The 21,974-nt window shown below is 40.0% G+C and overlaps 1 protein-coding gene across 2 annotated transcripts in view; it reads left to right on the plus strand.

The window, feature by feature from the left end:
- The window catches only part of PACS1 (phosphofurin acidic cluster sorting protein 1), a 174,954-nt gene that overhangs the window by 82,786 nt on the left and 70,194 nt on the right, over positions 1 to 21,974 (plus strand). The gene's annotated exons all lie outside the window — the stretch shown is intronic.

The raw sequence follows: 21,974 nt of genomic DNA on the forward strand, positions 1-21,974 counted from the left end.
TCCTTCTCTAATTTCTTTAAGATACATATGTTTTTTTTTGTTTTGTTTTGTTTTGTTTTTGTTTTTTTTGAGATGCGGCTCTCACTGTGTTGCCCAGGCTTGAGTACATTGGCTATTCACAACGACAACTAACGGTGCACTATAGCCTTGAACTCCTGGTCTCAAGCTGTTGTCCTGCTTCAGCCTCCTGAGTAGCTGAGACTACAGGCGTGTGCCACTGTGCCTGCTGGTGACATAAGAAACAAGATTTTAAAGATTTTGTAACACTGTAGTGCTGGGTTTATAATGTCCCATATAGGTTGGTCACGGTGACTCACATCTGTAATCTCAGCTCTTTAGAAGGCCAAGGTGGGAGGATTGCTTGAGCCCAGAAGTTCGAGGCCAGCTTGGGCAACATGGTGAGACCTTTTCTCTACCTAAAAAATAAAAAACCTTTTAAACATGTAATGTATATATAGGTGTAATTATGACAACAATAGCACTAAGATGGGGCAGGGCAAATGGAAATTTACTGTTGTAAGATTTGTATATTTTACCTGCTTAGAAGAGACACACTTTAAACACAGAGACACAGGTTAAAAGTAAAAGGATGGAAAAAGATTATACCATGAAAAGAATATACGTAAGAAAGCTGAAGTGGCGATACTAACATTGAATGAAATAAATTTTAAGACAAGGAATATTGTTAGAGACGAAGGGTACTTTATAATGATAAAAGGGTCAGTATCTTACAGAGTTACAAAAATCTTCAATGTATATGTCCCTGATAACAGAGCTTCAAAATACTGAACCAGGTGCAGTGGCTCACTTCCGTAATCCCAGTGCTTTGGAAGTCCAAGGCAGGAGTATTGCATGAGGCTGGGAATTTAAGACCAGCCTGGGCAACATAGTGAGATCTCATCTCTGCAAAAAAGTTTTAAAAATTAGCTCATTGTAGTGGCGCACACCTGTAGTCCTAGCTGCTCTAGAGGCTGAGGCAAGAGAATTGCTTGAGCTTGGGAATTCAAAGCTGCAGCGAGCTATGATAGCACCACTGCCCTCCTGCCTGGGAACAGAGCGAGACCCTGTCTCTGAAAAATAAAAATAAAAAGGCTACTAGGACTGGTAAGTGAGTTTAGCAAGATACAGTAGGATCTCACTACTGTAAGAGCATACAAGTTCAGTATATCAAGAAAACCATTTAAGTTTTGATCAGAATACCAAGAAAAACAGATAACCGGAAAAAAAAATTGTAAGTATAGTGTTCCACTTGCCATATCATCCAAATACATAAGTACTGGGGATAAATTTAACAAAATATATGTAAAACTTACATACTGAAAACTACAAAATATTAGTATAAATAGGCTTGTGGATTGAAAATCTCAGTATCATAAATAATCAATTTTCTACAAATTCATCTGTAGATGCAGTACATTCTCAATCAAAACTCCTGCTGTATTTTTTTTGTAGAAATTGAAAAGCTGGTTCTAAAATGTGTATGGAATGCAGAGTACTTAGAACTGGCAAAGCCAGCAAAAATTGAGGACTGACTTTTACAGCACCGCAAGGCTGTGATACTGGCAAAAGAATAGACATGTACATAAATGAGAAGATGGAATCCAGAAATAGGTCCACACGTAAATAGACAATTGATTTGCAGCAGAGGTCCTGAGGCAATTCAATGGGGAAAGGAACATCTTTTCAACACATGGTACAGCAGCAACTAAATACTTGTGTGGAAGAAAACGAACATTAACCCATACCTTATATGCTGCACAGAAAGCTCAAAACGGAACAAAGTCCTAAAAGAGTTAAAACTATAAAGCTTCTGGAAAAATTATAGGGGAAAACGTTCATGTGACTTCTGGGTGTGAAAAGATTTTCTAAGTAGGATACAAAAAGCACACACCATAAAATAAATGAATGCTAAATTGAACTTTATCAAAATTAAAATATTTGCTCTTCAGAAAGGAGTGAAGAAAATGTGCAATATGGGATAAAATGTTTACAATAGATAAATCTGACAAAAGACTGTAAAGAACCCTTACAATTCAATAATAATAACCCCAGTTTTTAAATGCACAAAAGATTTCAAAGTATGCTTCACATTGTTTTGTAAGACAAAACAATGGCCAGGAGCTACATAAAATACTCACATTAATCATCAGAGAAAAGCAATTTCCAGCCATAATGAACTACCACTCTTTACCCTCTAGATACGGCTAAAATTGAAGAGACTGATAGCGCCAGGTGTTGGCAAGTGTATGGCACAAGCAGAACTTTCATATCTTCTTTTGAGAATGTAAAGTAGTGCTAGTTTAGAAAACAGTACTTTGTTTTAAAGTTAAAAAACAGTTACCCAAGGATACAGTAATTCCGTGCCTAGATTTTTATCTGAGAGGAATGAAAAGGCAGAGGCTTCTTAATGAGTGTTCATAGCAACGTTATGCATGATGGCCAAAGGCTGGAAACAATCCGGGGACTCATCAGGTGAATGGATGAACAAACTGTGCTGTCCCAGTCCAGTGAGAGCTCTGAGCAGGAAAAAGGAGCTCTAGACAGCATGAATCTGGCTCAAAAACATGCTTTGTGAAAGAAGCCAGACCCAGAGGTGTACATGCTGTATATTCACACAAAAATCTCAAAGGTGCAAACCAGTTGATAGTGACAAGAAAACAGAGGAGTGGTTGCCTGGGGCTTGGGTGGAGGGAAGATTGCAAAGAGGCGTAAAGGAACTTTCATCGGCAATGAAAATGCTTTTGCGTCTTTATTGTGGGGGTGTTTACACTGGTATATTGTATGTAAATTTTGTTGTCTGTAAATTATATCCTCCACAAAATTGTTTCTTCTTTTTTTAAATTATATATATATATATATTTTTGTTGTTGTTATTGTTGTTGTTGTTTGTTTGTTTAAGACAGAGTCTCACTCTGTCCCCCAGGGTGGAGTGCATTGGTATGTGATCTCGGCTCACTGCAACCTCTGCCCCCGGGGTTCAAGCGATTCTCCTGCCTCCCGCAGCTGGGATTACAGGCACGCACCACCATGCCCAGCTAATTTTTGTGTTAGTAGAGATGGGGTTTCACCACGTTGGCCAGGCTGGTCTCAAACTCCTGGCCTTAAGTGATCCTCCCGTCTTGGTCTCTCAAAGTGCTGGGATTACAGGCGTGAGCCACTGCGCCTGGCCTAAAGTTGATTTTTAAAAATATCTTTCCATGGTTTAATAAAGGCAGCTATTCAGTGTTCACTCACTAGGTGATGATTATACTTTAGGTTGCTTATTCTCTTTCCCAGAACTTCTTTCTTTTTCAGGTATCAGATTCCTCTTTGTGGTGATGTTCTTCTAGGAAGAATGTTCTGACCCCAAGTTCTGGTCATTTTGCTTTGTTTGATAATTTTGTCTCCCCTCAATTACGTGGGATGGTACATGTTACCAAGTTGTGACCAATGACAAGTGAACAGATGTCTTCAGGGTCGGGAGGGACTTTTAGAAAAGATGGAGAAATGGGATAGATTGTATTTCCTCCCTCCCCAACCTCACTAAAATGACAGTAAAGGAATTTTCTTGAAGAGATTGGGAGAGGAGATCGCAGTGGGCCAGAATTTTTCCCTACAAAATTTTGAAAACTGAAATGTAGGTGCATATATGATGAGTAATTTAGGTTTCAACTTTATCTGCTCCACTAAGTATTTGCAGTAGAGGAAGCTAACAGGAAGCAATCCTGTTTTCAGCCACATGTGGGCCATGTTCTTAGATAGGTTTTAGGTACCTGTGAATATAGGATGTACACTGGGGCTGAAAATGGAAAATGAGTTGAGAGTGTGAATGTGGAAGAGTTAGTACCCCAGATCCCCATCCCCAAAGAATATATGTGTCAAAGCCTAACCTGGAGAAATCCTGTTATAAATGAGGGTGGGAGGCAGATTTCTTACCCAAAATAGTAGATCAAGTTGAAGTCTGCATATTCAGCCACATCTTTCCACCTACTTTCCTGTCTTGGTTCCTACTGTCCTGGCTGTCGGGCTTGTTGTCACAGACACCATCTCTGCCCACCAAGACACTGAAAGATTTACCTCAGAGCAACTGACCCATCCTTGGCTCATAGAACACTCGTTTATAAGCCCCTCAGCCAGGACATTATCACATTTCTCTCTGGGGAGATTCACTAGCCTATGGGAAAAAAAAAAACATGGTATTTAGAATTTCCTTATCCCATCACATGCTGTGAGGTCCACAGTAAGCAAGAGGTGCTCATCCACGTAGAATTTCTAGTTAGCTCTTTAGTATCTTTTTTGTTTTTTTGAGACAGGGTCTGGCTCTGTTGCCCAGGATGGAATGCAGTGGCATGATCACAATCTCGGCTCTCTGCAGCCTCCTTCCCCTGGACTCAAGTGATCTTCTCACCTCAGCCTCCTGAGTAACTGGGACTACAGATACGCGCCACTATACCTGACTAGTTTTTTTTGTATTTTTTGTAGAGACAAGGTTTTGCCATGTTTCCCAGACTAGTCTCGAACTCCTGAGCTCAAGTGATCCACTGGCTTTGGCCTCCCAAAGTGCTGGGACTATGGGTATGAGCCACTGTGCACGTCCTGCACTTTGAAAAACAAATTCCTCAAAGAGATAAGATGTTACATCAAGGAAACAAGAGCAGGATGCCATGTAAAGGAACTATTCAAGAATGTTCTTGAAAATTGAAAAATCTCACCAAGTAAAGATTTCAGTAAAGCAGTTGGAAGATAGGCCGGGCGTGGTGGCTTACAAGTGTAATCCCAACACTTTGGGAGGCCAGTGTAGAAGGATCACTTGAGGCCAGGACTTTAAGACCAGCCTGTGAAATATGGCAATACCCTATCTCTACAAAAAATAGAAAAAATTAGCTAGGTGTGGTGGGGCACACCCCTAGTCCTAAGTACCTGGGTGACTGAGGTGGGAGCATTATGTGAGCCCAGGAGTTCTAAGCTGCAGTGAGCTATGACCACACCACCACACTCCAACCTGGATGGCAGAGAGGGTAAAGTAAAGCAGTTGGTCAGAGATACAGACAATAAGTGGAAGAAAAAAGAAAATTAAAGGATACCTAGGAGGTCCAACATCTGACTGTTGGAGTTCTAGAAAGGTGAAGGACAAGGCATTATTTAAAAAGCAACATGAGGTTTTCCCCAAAAATGTCTCAGATGGATAAGAGCTCACCCAGTGTCCAGAATGAAAAAAGTGATGAAAAAGACCCTCAACACATTGTTATGAAATTTTATGACACTGGTGACAGATTTTAAAGGCATCAGAGAGAAAAGTCACATAAAACTGATCTAAAACAAGTGACATCAGACCATTTAGCAATAGCACTGGGATCTAAAAGATAATAGGTTAATGCCATCTAAAGCCTGATGGGAAAATTTTCAGTCTATAGTTCTACACCTAGTCAAACTGTCAAATCAAGAGTGAAAAATGTTTTCAGAAATGCAGGGTCTCAGCTGGGCATAGTGGCTCACACCTATAATCCCAGCACTTTGGGAGGCCAAGACAGGTGGATCACCTGAGGTCAGGAGTTCGAGACCAGCCTGACCAAGATAGTGAAACCCCGTCCCTACTAAAAATACAAAAATTAAGGCCGGGCACGGTGACTCATGCCTATAATCCCAGCACTTTGGTAGGCCAAGGCAGGCGGATCATGAGGTCAGGAGATCGAGACCATCCTGCCTAACACGGTGAAACCCCGTCTGTACTAAAAATACGAAAAAAAAAAAAAGAAAAAGGAAAAAGAAATTAGTCGGGCGTAATGGCGGGCGCCTATAGTCCCAGCTGCTCGGGAGGCTGAGGCAGGAGAATGGCCTGAACCCAGGAGGCAGAGGTTGCAGTGAGCTGAGATCGTGCCAATGCAAAAATTGGCACGGTGGTATATGCCTATAATCCCAGCTACGAGGGAGGCTGAGTCAGGAGAATCACTTGAACCCGGGAGGCAGAAGCTGCAGTGAGCCGAGATCCTGCAGTGAGCCGAGATCCTGCCACTGCCCTCCAGCTGGGGTTACAGAGCAAGACTCCATCTCAAAAAAAAAAAAAATGAAATTCAGGGTCTCAAAATATTTTCCTGCTGTCTGCTTTTTCTCAGAATATCTAGAGGATGTGATCTTCCAAGACTAGAGAGTAAACTAAGGAAGGAAGATGTGGAATCCAGGAAAAGGGATTCAACCCAGGAGCCCCTTTTCACAAGGGAAAACTCAAGGTATTGGCGAAGAAAAGTCCCAGGATGACAAGTATTTACTTGGCCCAGTCCTAGGAGAGAGATGGGTCCTAGGAGATATGTCTCCTATGATAAATGAGACTCAGAGACTATATAATGTCATTGTATGGGGAAGAATTTTTTAGTTCTGTTGGAAAATTTAAAAATTAAAAAGTCCAAAAGAAAAAGGCAGTCTCCAAAATATTTTTAAAGCTATATAAGGAAAGAAATATAGCATGCCATATAACTAAACCGGATAGTATTTACATAGTCATAGTCATATAAATACTGAATATTGGTTCAATAAAATATTCCCACACAACTCTTGGGAAGATGAAGGAATGGTAACATGTGTGTCTTTGCATGGTGTCAGAGAGCTAGATCTTAATTTTATGTAGGAAGAATGCAGTAGATAATGTCTAAAATTGAAAAACTTAGATAAAAGCTTTATTTGAATGCTTAAATCTGTCTTTAGATTATTCATTATTTACATTATTTAGAAATACAAAGGTGAATACTGAAAGAGTTGAAAGGGATTAGTTGCCACTGGGTAGTGGGGAGGGACTGTAACCGTAATAGGTTTGTTGCCCAGTACGCGGCGTCAATATCCTGAGACATGGCGTTTTATCATAGTGCTGCCGAACAAGGAAACAAGATGGAAGGAAGCCTAAAATCCATCTCCCCAGGAGTTCAGGGCTAGGGATTTTAAGGGTTTTGGAGTGAGCCGAAGTGTGGAGATTGGTGATTGGCTAACGAGTGCAGGGTGAAGTCATGGGACAGGGAGATGAAGAAATTGTGTTCTCATCCTGATTTGTTCTTTGTGGAGGGTCTTCAAACTGGTTGTGTCAGTTGTTCCACTGAAATTCAGAATCTGAAAAATATCTTAATTTTTAAAAGCCTTATGATTCTAACAGGAGAAATTCTATCAGGAGGAACAATGGGGATGCAGATGGTATCTAGTGCGGTGTGACTTCCAGTTACCAGGAAGTGGGCCAACGTGCAGCCTAAGTAGTACTTATTTATGACTATATTTCTGTCCAGAATTCTTGTTAACCCTGTGAGGATGGCTTCAGGATGAAGGAGGAGACTTTGCTTTGTTGATCAAGCCTTTTAGTACAACTGTTTGGTTTTTTAAAAATGTCTACCCACCTGATATGTTGATACAAACACAAATTATATTTTAAAAAAGAAAAGAAAGTCCTTATTTTCTGCCTCTGGATGTTGGTGTGTGGTTGAGGATGTGATGACAGGAGTTGCAGCAGCTGTTGTATAGCCATGAGTAGAGTGAGTCAGCAAGCCAAAAGTGACAAAGGGCTTGGCCCTTTCCCTTTATGCACCTGTTTTTAGAATGATGAGCTAGTTCCACAGCTACCTTTAAAACTGACGTATGTTGTGAACTTATATTTAACATAACTACTTATTTGCTTTATCCTATACTGTATATAATATTTTCAAATAATACCACTACTATTACTAACAATATGATAGGTTGTATGCAAATACTATGCCATTTTACATACAGGACTTGAGCACCTCAGATTTTAGTAACCCTGGGGTTCCTGGATCCAATCCCCAGTTGGCACTGAGGAACGACTGTACTTAGATTTGTAGGGTTACAATCACAGTATTTATATAATGATAAATAAATGCTATTCATTATTTTTCAACTTTCAGCCAGGAGGAGAAAAACTAAACATAGTGGCATTAGAGGAACCAGAAACAAAAATATACTTAAAACATTTAAAGTTACAAAAGTTACCAGTTAAAACACTGAAAACAAAAACATAATTTCCATATATGAAGGGAGAAGGAACAAAAATAAAGGCCTGTACAGTAAATCGCCATCTTTCCTATCAGAAAGTCAATTGATCTTTTAACAAGCAATGAAAAAGGTGAAAACAGATGTATAGTCATGTCACAAGTGGAGCCTCTCTCTAGCTCAGGGGCTGATTCTGGTTGGTCCAGACTGAACATGGTAGTCTTATTCCAAATGAGGTATATTCTAAGAACAAAAGAACTGCAAAGAAACCTTCATCTGGATGGCAGCTGTTTGATGTTTATGAATCCACCCTGATGAGACTGATATGGAAGATTACTCCGCTTTCACAGAAACAGTGGGAAAAGTCCAACTATCTTCACATTTAACAAACTGTAAGGAAACGCTAACAGATTAAGAAATTAACCACAGGACCTAATTAGAAAAAGATCTGGCAACATGCCCAGCTCATCCAGTGGCAGAGGGAGAAAATATTCTGCATTTGTGACTCTGTTTAGAAAGGGGTAATTTAAATGCCCTTTAATCTGGGCTAGTATTGTCCAATTAAGAATTCTGTTAGAATGAAAACACTTGGGTTTTTTAATACTTAGTGTGGTGAAGCAGATTTATTTTCTCCCCTTAGTATATTTATATTGATTGGTAAAGGTTATAGTTTAATTAAATAAGCTACACATTTCCTGTTTTCTTTTAAACCGCTGTGCTAGGAGTTGGATTCAAGTAAGATTGGACGTGGTCTCTGTCCTTCAACACATTAGTGCAGTGTGACTGTAATTCAAATTGGAGTTTGGCACCGAAGTTTTATATCTAATTTAGGCAGCCTAACCTAGTTAACACAGATTGGTGCTAGATCCTGGCTGACACCTGCTAGCTGCATGACCTCAGGTAAGCTACTGAACTGTTCTGCACCTCAGTTTTCTCAAATATAAAATAAAGATTATAATTGTTTTAGGATTAAATTATATACATTGCACATAGCAGTATCTGACTTACAGTGTTATATGTTTGCCATTATGATGTTATACCCCCACAAATTGTGAAAGTTTTGTTTAAAAAATATTTTCCTGATTAAAAAATGTAATGCATGATCTTTATAGGAAATGTGGGATATATAGAAAAGCTTTTTTTTTTTTTTTTTTTTTGAGATGAGGTCCCTCGGCCAGGATGGAGTATGGTAGCCCCAGCATGACTCACTGCATCCTCAATCTCCTGGGCTCGAATGATTCTCCCACCTCAGCCTCCCAATTAGCTAGGACTACAGGCATGTGGCACCATGCCTGGCTGACTTTTTTTTTTTTTTTGGCAGGGGAGTGAGGGTGGGGATGACATCTCACTATGTTGCCCAGGCTGGTCTTGAACTCCTAGGCTCAAGCGATCCTCCTGCCTCAGCCTCCCAAAGTGCTGGGATTATAGGTGTGGGCCACTGCACCTGACCAAAAAGCATTTTTAAAAAACTCATCTGTCACTTCACCACTAATAGAGCAGTGTTAGCATCTGGGCACATCCCTCAGAGACGGTCTTGCTTGCATTGTGGTTAAGAACATGGACTCGGAAGCCACCTACCTGAGTTCATATTCAGGTCCCACTGTTTTTTAATCTCTGTTCATGTCTCTCAGTTTGCTCATCTGTAAGATGTGGCTAATAGTACCCCTCACTTAGTGAGGATAAAGGATGCTAATATATGTAGAGCATCTAGAATAGGCAAATCAGAGGTAAGTGTATGTGTTGTTGCTGTTATTCTCTCTGTGTTTATGGCCAAGGTTTAAAGAAATTTCATTTGCCTCTGAAATAGAGAATATATCTATCTATAGCACGAATGAGTGGTGCCGGCAGGCAAGAAGTGCTACAGGGGATAAACAAACATACACAAATATGTAATTTGCATGACCTGGCAGATGTCTTAAAGGCACTAGAAAAAAATTAGCCGGCGTGGTGGCATGCACCTGTCATTTCAGCTACTCAGGAGGCTAAGGGGATTAGGATCGTCAGAGCCCAGGAGTTCAAAGCTGCAGTGAGCCGAGATCACACTACTGTACTCCAGCCTGAGGGACAGAGCAAGAATCTATCTCTAAAACAAAAATAAAAACACCAAATAAAATTAAAGAAGGCACTAGAGTGGAGAAAGGAAACTGAAGTAGAGCTAGTTATAACTTGCCCACAGGAGATTGTAACTTGAGCAGGGGGAATCTTAGTTCCCCCTAGCTAACTGGAAAATAATTTCTTCCTGGGCAATTGGGGAAAAAAGTGAATAAATCTGTGGTTTAAAACTCAAGTAAAAGATAAAGTCTATATTGTTGGTAATAAAAAATGATTCTATTACTCTAATTTCACTGGGACAATGAATAAATTCCCACTTGAAATCTCAGCCAGAAAAGTAAGTAGAAATTCAATTGGCTACTTTTTTTTTTTCCAACGGAAAAACCCTTACTCTGATTTGCAAAACAGATAAATTAGAGAGTGAGCATTCACAGCCTCGAGAGATTCACTATTGACTTCCTATAAATAAAAGCTTTTCCATAGTCAGGTTGGATTCCAAGAGGAATGTGATGATTGCTATGAGAGGCAAACACACATTATTTTAGAAGCCCAGCCTGATGGGTATTAATTGGTGTCATGGGTTGAATATTGACCCTCAAAAAGTTATGTTCCAGCCCTAACCCCTAGTACTTAGGAAGGTGACCTTATTTGGATTGAGAGTCTTTGAAGATGAGATCATCTTGGATTGAGGATAGACCTGAAATCTAATGACTGATTTTTTTTGTTGTTGTTAGTTTTGAGACAGTGTCTCTGTTGCCCAGGCTGGAGTGCAGTTTTGCGATCTCAGCTCACTGCAACCTCTGCCTCCCAGGTTCAAATGATTCTCCTCTCGCAGCCTTCCCAGTAGCTGGGATTACAGGCACCCACCACCAGGCCAGGCTAATTTTTGTATTTTTAGTAGAGACAGGGTTTCTCCATGTTGACCTGGCTGGTCTAGAACTCCTGATCTTAGGTGATCTGCCCACCTTGGCCTCCCAAAGTGCTGGGATTATAGGCCTGAGCCACCGCGCCTGGCCTGATGTTCTTATAAGAGGATGGAGAGAGAGTTTTAAGATACAGAAACGGGAGAAAGGCTATGTGAAGACAGAGGCCAAGGTTGGAGTGACAGGGCCAAGAATGCCCAGGATTCCCAGCAGCCACTGGGGGCTGGAAGGGGCCAGGCAGGATGCTCCCTTAGAGCCTTTACAGGCCACACAGCCCTGCCTACACCTTGGTGTTGCTCTTCTGGCCTCCAGAGCTATGAGAAAATAAATTATTGTTGTTTTAAACCACCAAGTTTGTGGTAATTTGTAGTGGCAGCTTTAGGAGATGAAAATAAGGCATAATTTGAAGTTGTCAGTAGGAAAATTATTTTATGTACATATGCAAAAATGTATTTACTAAGACTAATGTGTCTATTATGTGAAACCAAGTAAGCAATGTTAAAATTTTATCTGCAGTAAATGTGGGGTTGGAGAAGTCAAAGATACCATTTTAGATATCAACAATCCTGATGGGTATAATAAAATGACCCTTTTTATTTGGAAAATTTGAAGACTGAGTATGGTTATTAAATTTGCCACTGGAGAAAAACTAGAAATCTAAAAGTGATACAAGTAAGTTCTCCTTAAAAATAGTTATTGGTGGCAGAGTGTGGTGGCTCATACCTGTAATCCCAGAACCTTGGGAGATCGAGGTGGTTGGATCACTTGAGATCAGGAGTTTGAGACCAGCCTGGCCAACATGGTGAAACACCATCTCTACCAAACAATACAGAAATTAGTTGGGTGTGGTGGTGTGTGCATGTAGTCTTAGCTACTCAGGGAGGCTAAGGTGAGAGAACTGCTTGAATGAGGTGGGCAGAGGTTGCAGTGAGCCGAGATCGCTCCACTGCACTTCAGCCTGGGCGACAGAGTGAGACCCTGTCTCAAAAAGAAAAAAAAAAAAAAAAAAGTTATTGATAGTCTGACCTGATGCTCTCCTATCCCAGTATCTCAGTCACACCCAACATTTATAATTACCTGGAGACCATGCTTAGTTTGTTTTTGTATTGCTGCTAACATTTCTGATACAAAGCTAGACGATTATTCAAATCTTAGGTCTAAAATTTATATTTCCTGTATTGGGGTCTCAACAGTGGACTTAAAGATGCTCATTCATATCCCAGAATTATTCTTTTCAAGGTGGAAGATCTTTGAATAGATAGCTATGATGTGATGTGTATTGTTATTTGAATCAAAGTCTTCTGGTTTCAAACAGTAACATAATGGTATTTTCTGTCTGTGAAGTCCTTTATCAGGAATGTCTAAGGATTATTTTGTTTTCTCTCTCTGAATGCAGCTGTTTGTTTCTGAAGCAAAATATAGGTCTTGCCTTGAGGTGGGATAGATAGAGAGATCGGAGAAAGATGGAATTATCTCTGGTCAGAAAACCCCAGCTGGTTATACAGTGCTTTAAAATGTACCATTTAAAGGTAAAATAGCAAGTTGTTTCGGCTTCCGTGACCTATTTTAAAAAATGTTAATTGTCTTTGTAGATAAAGACATCTTGAGTCCAACTTGCAGTTTTCTTATTCTGTTTAAGCATTGTAATACTGTCAGAAGCTGAACTTTGTGGGAGGGGAGTCAAGTGAGGAGAGAATGCAAGTAAGAAAGGAAAGAGAGTGAAATCACAAGTTGGTGTTTCCTGTCCTGGCTCTTCGGTTCTTGGGAAGTGGCAGAATCTGGATGTAATGCCTCCATAATTGGGAAAAGGAGCAAAAATCTTCTTATTTAGTCATTGATATTGTGCAGCTTTCGAACTCTGCAGAGTTAAAGATTTCTAACATGTGCATTTTTCATTTCATCACTCAAGTCTTGTTACAGAGGAGATACAGATCAACTCCTGATCTATATGATTTCAAAAACAGCACAGTGACCCTGGGGTAATGATATGGTAGGACATAATTGAACCTTTCTGGGCACTTGTGTGCTATGTCATTTTTCTTATATGTAGTTCTAGAGTGACACCAGATCTATTTAAAAATATATATTTTCATTTGTGAGTATAGTCCCAGCTACTGGGGAGACTGAGGCAGGAGAATCCTTTGAGCCCAAGAGTTCATATCTAGCCTGGGTAACATAGTGAGATCACTGTCTCACAGTGATCTCATATTTTTGTTTTTTGGTAAAGACGAAGTCTCGTTATGTTGCCCAGGCTGGTCTTGAACCCCTGAGCTCAAGTGATCCTCCTGCCTCGGCCTCCCAAAGTGCAGGAATTTACAGGTATGAGCCACCTGGCCTTCTAAAAATTTTTTTAAATAACAGTTTTAAGACATTGTTTATAATTTGTTGACATTACATTCAGGTCCCCCTTCACGTCTCTTCCCTGTATTCTCAGGTGAAACTTCACTTCTCTCTTAACAGGGAATCCTTAGAACCACAAGAGATCTTAGAGGAGAACATGTGGTCCCAACATCTTAACAAGCTGTGCTAGAAATGGAGTTGGTGGCCTCACTGCTGGCCAGTGTGGAGACCAAGCTGCAGGTGCGGGTTCCTTCTGCTGTACAGCATGCCCTTTGTTGCAGCTTGAAATCTTGTCCTCTGTCCTCACTTTCATCTGCAACTGATTGTCTTCCTAAGAAGGAAAGATCCTTTAGTCAAATGTTTTTCCTGCTCCACTGAAATGTCTAGTATTGTAGTCACCAGTAGTCTTCATTCTGCCAGATCCGGTGATGAGTTTTCTGTCCTCAGCTTATTCCACTCCTCGGCAGCATCTGACACATCTTCTCAACCACTTTCTTCTCTCAGTTGTGAAGGCACGTCCTTCCGGTTTTCCTCCCTGATCAGCAGCTCCTCAGTTTCCTTTGCTGAATGCTTCTCCTCTGCCAGACTTTGGCCTTGGAATACCCAGGGTCCCATTCTTGGCCTATTCTCCTTTCTACCTCAACTCTCCTCTGGAAGATCTCAGCCAGTCTCATTGCTTTGAATACCATCTCTATGCCTCAACTCCTGAATCTGTCTCTCTAGGCTGATCTTTCCCTTGAGATCAAAACTTATAAGCAGCTGGCCTAATAGTACTTCAGTTTTCTACTCGGATATTTAAGACGTCTCAAACTTGCATGTCCTGACTTTTCTGCCCTATTCACCCCAAAACTTCTCCCAGTCTCCTTTGTCTCATTAAATAGCACCACCATCTGTCCACCCTGTTGCTCAAGCCAAAAGTCCAGAAACATCTTGGAGTCTTCTATTTGCCCCATACCCCACATTCAGTTAATCATCAGCAAGGCCTGTCAGTTGTATCAGTGTTCCTGAGTTCCACACTGAAATCCAGCTTTACTACTACTTCAGAACAAACTTCTTCCTGTCTTTCCTGGGCTACGTCACAGCCTCCTAACTGGTTTTCCTGTTTCCACCCTCCCCTTTCTTCGTCCATTATTCACCTAGCAGCAGGGTGATCTTGCACAAATCATTTTCTATCACTCCCTTGTTTATAATTCTTCGGTGGCTTTCCATCATAAACAAAATAAAGGTCCCTACTGCGTGGTCCAGCCTCCGTTTGCTTCTGACCTCACATTTATTATTATTATTATTATTATTTTATTTTATCTTATTTTTATTTTTGAAACAGAGTCTCACTCTATCGCCCAGGCTGGAGTGCAGTGGCATGATCTTGGCTCACTGCAACCTCCGCCTCTCGGGTTCAAGCGATTCTCATGCCTCAGCCTCCCGAGTAGCTGGGACTACAGGCACCCACCACTACACCCAGCTAATTCTTGTATTTTTTGTGGAGATGGGGTTTCACCATGTTGGCTAGGCTCTCTCGAACTCCTGATCTAAGGTGATCCACTTGCCTCGGCCTCCCAAAATGCTGAGATTACAGGCGTGAGCCTCCATGCCCACCCTGACCTCACATCTTACAGCTGTCTTCATTGGCCATGCACTAGACATCCTTGCCTTGTTTCCTTCAAATATCCCAGCCTCACTTTATTTAGGTTTCATCCTCTTCTTTTAAGTTTTACTCTCTGTATATTTTCCTGCACAAATAACCATTTATTTTTGCTTGGTTTTGAATTTGATGTAGTACAACATTGTAGGTAGTCTTCTGCAGCTTAAGCTTAGTTCATTGACTTTCATTGCCAGATAGCTTTTGATTGTGTGAATTTACAGATTTGTCTCCTCCTCTGACAGTGTACACTTGGGTTCTGATGAGAACAGTGCAAATATTGTCTAGTATATAATGAACTTATAATGGGCCAGGCAGTGTTCTCAGTGCTTTTATATATATGGGCACTAAGAGCAACCCTATGAGTCGGTATTATTACAATGCTCATTTTTCAGATGAGGGAGCAGAGGCATAGGAAGATAAGTAACTTACCCTTGTCATCTGTTAATGAGTGAAATTGCTGGATCATGGACTTCACATATGTTTAGTCTCAAAAGATGATGCCTAATAGTTTCTGAAGTGATTGTACCAGTTGATACTCCCACCAGCAGCATATGAGTTCCCATCGTGCCACATGTTCACTCACACCTAGTTTTGCCAATTTTGTGGGTGTAAAATGGTATTTTGATTTCAATTTGCATTTCCCTGATTCCTAATGATTTGCGCATATTTTTGTATATTTATTATCCATTAGTGTTTCCTCTTCCAGAAACACGGAGTGTCTGTTCCTGTCTTTTGCTGACTTTTCCATTGATTTGTCAGTCTTTTTCTTACTGACTTGTAGTTCTCTTCCTTTGTCAGTATTAGGAGTTTCAGTCTTCTCCGAGTTCATGGCTTTGGCTTGTCTTTCTTTTTTTTTTTTTTGAGACAGGGTCTTGCTCTGTCATCCAGTCTGGAGTGCGGTCATAGCTCACTGCAGCCTTGAACTTGAACTGCAAGCCTCAAGTGATCCTCCCACCTCTGCCTCCCAAAGTGCTGGAATTACAGGCATGAAGTACCAGAGCTGCCTTTGGCTTGTCTTTTGAGTCTCTTTTTGGTGTCTCTTGATGAATAGAAATTCCTAATTTTAATATAGTTGGATTTCTCATTGTTTCAATGTCTTATTTCTAGAAATCCACTCTTACCTCAGAGTCATAAAAATAGTGTCCAATATTCTAGAAATTTGCCTTTCATATATAAGTATTTAAGCTACATGAAGATTATTGTTATGTATGGTGTGAGGTGTGGATCCAAATTTCCTTTTTTGCATTTCATAGTTTATTTTTTTCCCCAGTTATTGGAATACTGCCTTTTTCTTACATTGTTTCTGCATGATTGTGGGATTGTTTCTGGGCACTCTACTCCGTTTCATTGATCTTTTTGTTGTTCCTTCACTAATACCATGCCGCCTCAACTACTGTTTCTTTATAATAAATCTAAATCTAGATACCTAATAGCCTAATTTCCCCACCTTGTTTCTTTTCTTCAAGAGTGTGTTGCAGTGGTGTGATCACGGCTCATTGCCACCTCAACTTCCCAGGTTCAAGCGATATTCCCACCTCAGCATCCCAAGTAACTGGGACCACAGGCATATGCCATCAGTATGCCTCTTTTAAAATTTTTTTTGTAGAGATGGAGTCTCGCCATGTTGCCCAGGCTGATACTGAACTCCTGGGCTTAAGTGATCTGTCCACCCTGGACTCCCAAAGTGTTGGGATGACAGGCATGAGCCACTGTGCCTGGCCTGCTCCTTATGAATTTTAGATTTAGCATCTGTGGAAAATCCTGTTGGAATTTTGATCAGTGTTGTATTAATTTCTTACATCAATTTGGAGGAGAATCAAGATATCAATGCTAGAGTGTCTCTTATGCATGAACACGGCATCTCTTTTGTCTTACAATGACATTTGTATACGTACAGTCTATCTTACAAGTCCACGCAGGACTTGCACATCTTACGGAGTAAGACAGCTTAGAGACAGCATAGTGATTTTAGGAGCAAAGGCTTCAGAACCAGGCTGCCTGGGTTTCAGTCCTCACTTAGCTGCTTACAGTGTCATCTTGGGTTTCAATCCTGTTGGTTTCAGTCCTCACCTAGCTGCTTGCAATGTCATCTTGGGTAAGTCAGCCTCTCTGTGCCTCATTTTCCTCATCTGTAAAATAGGGGCTAATGTTTCTACTTCATAGGGGCACATAGTAAATGCTCATTAGTTGGTAGCTGTTGCTATTATTTTGTTTTACCCCTAGGTGTCTTATTTTTTGTTGCTTTTATATATATTTATATGTAAATATATATAAATAGTATATATATTTTTAATTACATTTTTATATTATTTGTTGCTGGTGTTTAGAAATGCATTTGAGTTTCAGAAATCTAGCAACCTAGTTAATCTCTCATTAATCCTAATAATGAGAATTCTTCTGGATTTCCCAAATGGGCTGTCATAAATCAACTTGCAAATAATGGCTTTTGTTTCTTCCATTTCAAACTTCATATTTTTATGTCTTTTTTGTTCTTTTACTGAGCTGGCTAGGGTCTTTTTTTGCTTTTAGCTGAACAGCCTTTTCAAATAGGTAGAGTCTTGACAACAGTATAACTTTGAATAAAAGTGGGAATGGTGAACACCTTGTCTTATTCCTAGTTTTTAAGAGAACAGTCTAATGTTTCACTATTAAAGTATTTGCTGTAGATTTCTTGTGTGTATCTTATATGTCAAGGAATGTTTTTCTACTCCAAGTTTGCTAAGAGGACTTATGATAAATGGATGTTGAGTTTTACCAAATGCTTGATACAAATCTGTTGAAATAATATTTTATCCTTTAATCTGTTAATGATGAAGATGACATGCATAGGTTTTCTAATGTTAAAGCATCTTTACATTCCTGGAATAAATCTTAACTGGTTCATGCCTTCTTTTTTTTTTTTTTTTTTTGAGACAGAGTCTCGCCATGTCACCTAGGCTGGAATGCAATGGCTCGATCTTGTGGCTCATTGCAACCTCCGCCTCCCAGGTTCAAGGGATTCTCCTACCTCAGCCTCCTGAGTAGCTGGGATTACAGGTGTGCGCCACCACACCTGGCTAATTTCTTTTTTTTTTTAATCTTTAGTAGAAATGGGGTTTCACTCACCATATTGGCCAGGCTGGTCTCCAACTCCTGACCTCGTGATCCACCTGCCTCCCAAAGTGCTGGGATTACAGGCGTGAGTCACTGTGCCCAGCTATTTTTTAAATACATTATTTGTTTTGCTAATATTTTGTTTTAAAATTTTTCATTATAAACCAGCTTTCTTTTGATTATTATTTATCTGGTATAACTTTCTAGTCTTATTCTAGGTGAATTCTTATGAAGAACATATAAGTGAGTTTTGTTTTATAAATCTGATCTATATCTTTTAGGAGTTTAATATATTTATACTTATGGTGGCTATTGATATCCATAGGTGTTTTTTCTGCCATCTTAATTTATGCTTTCTATTTGTTCTTTTTTATGGGGGGCGGGGGTGTCTCTATTTCTGGATGACTCTTTAGCCCTCTTTGTCTCCTTTTGAATTCGTTAACAGTTTTTCTCTCATTCCATTTTTCTTTTTCTTTTTTTTTTTTTTTTTTTTTTGAGACAGAGTCTTGCTCTGTCACCCAGGCTGGAGTGCAGTGGCACGATCTTGGCTCACTGCAAGCTCCACCTCCCGGGTTCACGCTATTCTCCTGCCTCAGCCTCCCGAGTAGCTGGGACTACAGGCGCCCACCACCACGCCCGGCTAATTTTTTGTATTTTTAGTAGAGATGGGGTTTCACCGTATTAGCCAGGATGGTCTCGATCTCCTGACTTTGTGATCCGCCCGCTTCAGCCTCCCAAAGTGCTGGGATTACAGGTATGAGCCACTGCCCCCGGCCTCATTCCATTTTTCTAAACTGCATTCAAAAGACAGACATTCAATTTTTATTTTCTTAGTTTACTCTCAAGGTTTGAATGTGAATACTTAAGAGTTTAAAGTTAGTCAGTTTCCATTCTCTTCTGAAACAATTAAAGGCCCTAAGAAATACTTTAATCCAGTCAGTTCCTCCCACCGTGCTTGCTGTACCATTTAGAGATCATTTTTAATATTTAGATCTGCTTCATTTTTTCCAGAGAATTGAACCAATATAATCTCTAGTTGTTATATTAAATATCAAGTGTTTTACTAAGTATTGAGTAGATATATAGGAATATTTAGTATATATATGATGTAAAGAATCACATTACAACAAACACCCAACAACCTACCACCCTATTTTAAAAAATTGATTCAATTATCAAGAGTTCCTTATATGACGTTTTTTCTCATTCCTTTCCTTTCTTTTCAGAAGTAACTGCTATCCAAAATTCTGTTTTTATCATTCCCTTGAGTGTTTGCCTTCTTGAACAGTATATTGTTAGTGTTGCGTGTTTTGAGCTTCATGTGCATGCAGCCGTACTGGATGTGTACTATTTTCTTATTGTTGCGTATAGCAGTAAATCTGTCCTTTTCACTGTTATGTAGTATTCCATTGTATTACTATATGTGCATGCGTGTGTGATAGACATTTGCAGTGTTAAGCAGTTTTTTGGATTTTTTGCTTTTTCCAAAGAGAGCAGTGCCAAAAAATTCTTGTTCCTGTTTTATGGTGGATTATATCTGTCAATATTTACTGTATTAAAATTGAAATAGAAATGTTTTAACTGTTTACTTAGTAACTCATTTAGAATAACAATTAATAAAATAATAAAATTAAAATAAAAAGTGATGTTTTTATGAAAAAGAACTGTTTTAAAACAAAAATATAGTGAGAAGTGTGGTATTATTTTATATTTTTTTCAGATCTCTTTACTGTGTGACTTAATAGAAAATAGCTAAGTTCTCACATCTCTTTCTGCATTCAATCTCTTTTATTATTATTTTTCTTCTTATTATTATACTTTAAGTTCTTTCAGTCTCTTACAGTATCAACAATAGTGAGAAACCTCATTGTATACTTGAGAGAGAATAGATTGAAATAGGAAATAAAATATATAATTATTTTGAAAATAGCTTTGACTTTGCACATCTTCTGAAAGGGTCTCAGGAACTCCCACGGGTCCCAGACCACACTTAAAGAACCACTGCCCCAAGGTGTGTCCATTCTACCCCCTTTGCTGGTAAGGCCAGACTCCTCCAAAGTGAATGAATGTATTAAGTTGCCCTCCCACTTGCCCACCACCAGCAGTGTTTAATTGTTTTAATCACTCTGATCACATCACTTGATGTTGTCAGATTTATAATTTTCGCCAGTCTGGTAAAAATGAAATACTGTCTCCCTGTGGTTTGATTTGCATTTTCTTTGTTACTAATGAACTTAACGATCATTTTATATTTTATTGACCACTTGCTCTCCTTTTCTGTTAAGTACCTATCCAGTATTTTTCAGCCATAACTCAAGTTTCATTCTACCTTGTAAAGTAATTTAAAATGTTTCTTGTTAAAGTACCCATTCGAGGGTCAAATGGACTGTTCCTAGTTTTATTTGAGCTGTAATTTAAACATTCAGGAAAATGTTTGAGATTAAAAATATTATTTAGACCTCAGGTGATCTGCCCACCCCAGGCTTCCAAAGCTGGGATTACAGATATGAGGCACCGTGCCAGGCCTAGAGGTTTCCTAGATTTCTTTGGGAGCTATTAACTAGCACTTTTGCAGGGGGAAACTTGTGTAATGTTTGGGTCAATATAACATTCGGTGTTAGCGTATATACCCTTTTTTTTTTTTTTTTTTTTGAGACGGAGTCTCGCTGTGTTGCCCAGGCTGGAGTGCAGTGGCCGGATCTCAGTTCGCTGCAAGCTCCGCCTCCCGGGTTTACGCCATTCTCCTGCCTCGGCCTCCCGAGTAGCTGGGACTACAGGCGCCCGCCACCTCGCCCAGCTCGTTTTTTGTATTTTTTTTAGTAGAGACGGGGATTCACCGTGTTAGCCAGGGTGGTCTGGATCTCCTGACCTCGTGATCCGCCCGTCTCAGCCTTCCAAAGTGCTGGGATTACAGGCTTGAGCCACTGCGCCCGGCCCATATATACCCATTCTAATCAGAGGAAATGTATCTTGAATTAAAAGGTTTCTGTTATCTCTTTGGACCTCAGTTTCCATCAGTAAACTGGAAATAATACTTTCAGCTCCAGTATTCTGGGTTCTAATTGACTCTGTTTAATCTTTACTTCAGTTATATAAATGGGCTTGAAATTAACTTGAACCGTAGGTACTTTTTCTTTAAGTGCCCTTTAACAATTAATTGTGGCCCTCTGATTTCTGTTCAGCCTGTTCCTTTTGCTTCCATTGTTTGTTTGTTTATTTTTATTTATTTATTTTGAGACAGAGTCTCCCTCTTTTGCCCAGGCTGGAGTGCAGTGGCATGATCTCGTCTCACTGCAACCTCTGCCTGCCAGGTTCAAGCGATTCTCATGCCTTAGCCTCCCGAGCAGCTGGGATTCACCACCACATCTGGCTAATTTTTGTATTTTTAGTAGAGATGGGGTTTCATCTTGTTGGCTGAACTCCTGACCTCAGGTGATGCACCCATCTCAGCCCAAAGGGCTGGAATTACAGGTGTGAGCCACCAGGCCTGGCCTAATTTTTGTATTTTTTTATAGTAGAGATGGGGTTTCACCATGTTGGCCAGACTGGTCTCAAACTCCTGACCTCAGATGATCCTCCTGCCTCAGCCTCCCAAAGTGCTGGGATTACAGGTATGAGCCACTGAGCCCAGCAGATTTTTTATATTTTAATTTGATATTATCTTGGCCGAGCACGAATGTGCCACTGCACTCCAGCCTGGGCAACAGGGAGAAACTTTGTCTCAAAAAAACAAAAAAAAACCAAGATATTATCTTAAGGGTTCCACCAGCTTTTTTGGTTGATTCTCTTGAGATCCAATAATACACAGTCATATATGTACAAATGAGGATTGTATTGTCTCTTTCTTTCAGCTTTTTTTTTTTTTTTTCTTTTTTTTGAGACGAAGCCTCACTCTGTCGCCAGCCTGGAGTGCAGTGGCTGATCTCAGCTCGCTGTAACCTCCCGCTCCCTGGTTCAAGCGA

Source organism: Rhinopithecus roxellana, chromosome 15 (genome assembly GCF_007565055.1).
Source record: "Rhinopithecus roxellana isolate Shanxi Qingling chromosome 15, ASM756505v1, whole genome shotgun sequence".
NCBI classification, from domain to species: domain Eukaryota; kingdom Metazoa; phylum Chordata; class Mammalia; order Primates; family Cercopithecidae; genus Rhinopithecus; species Rhinopithecus roxellana.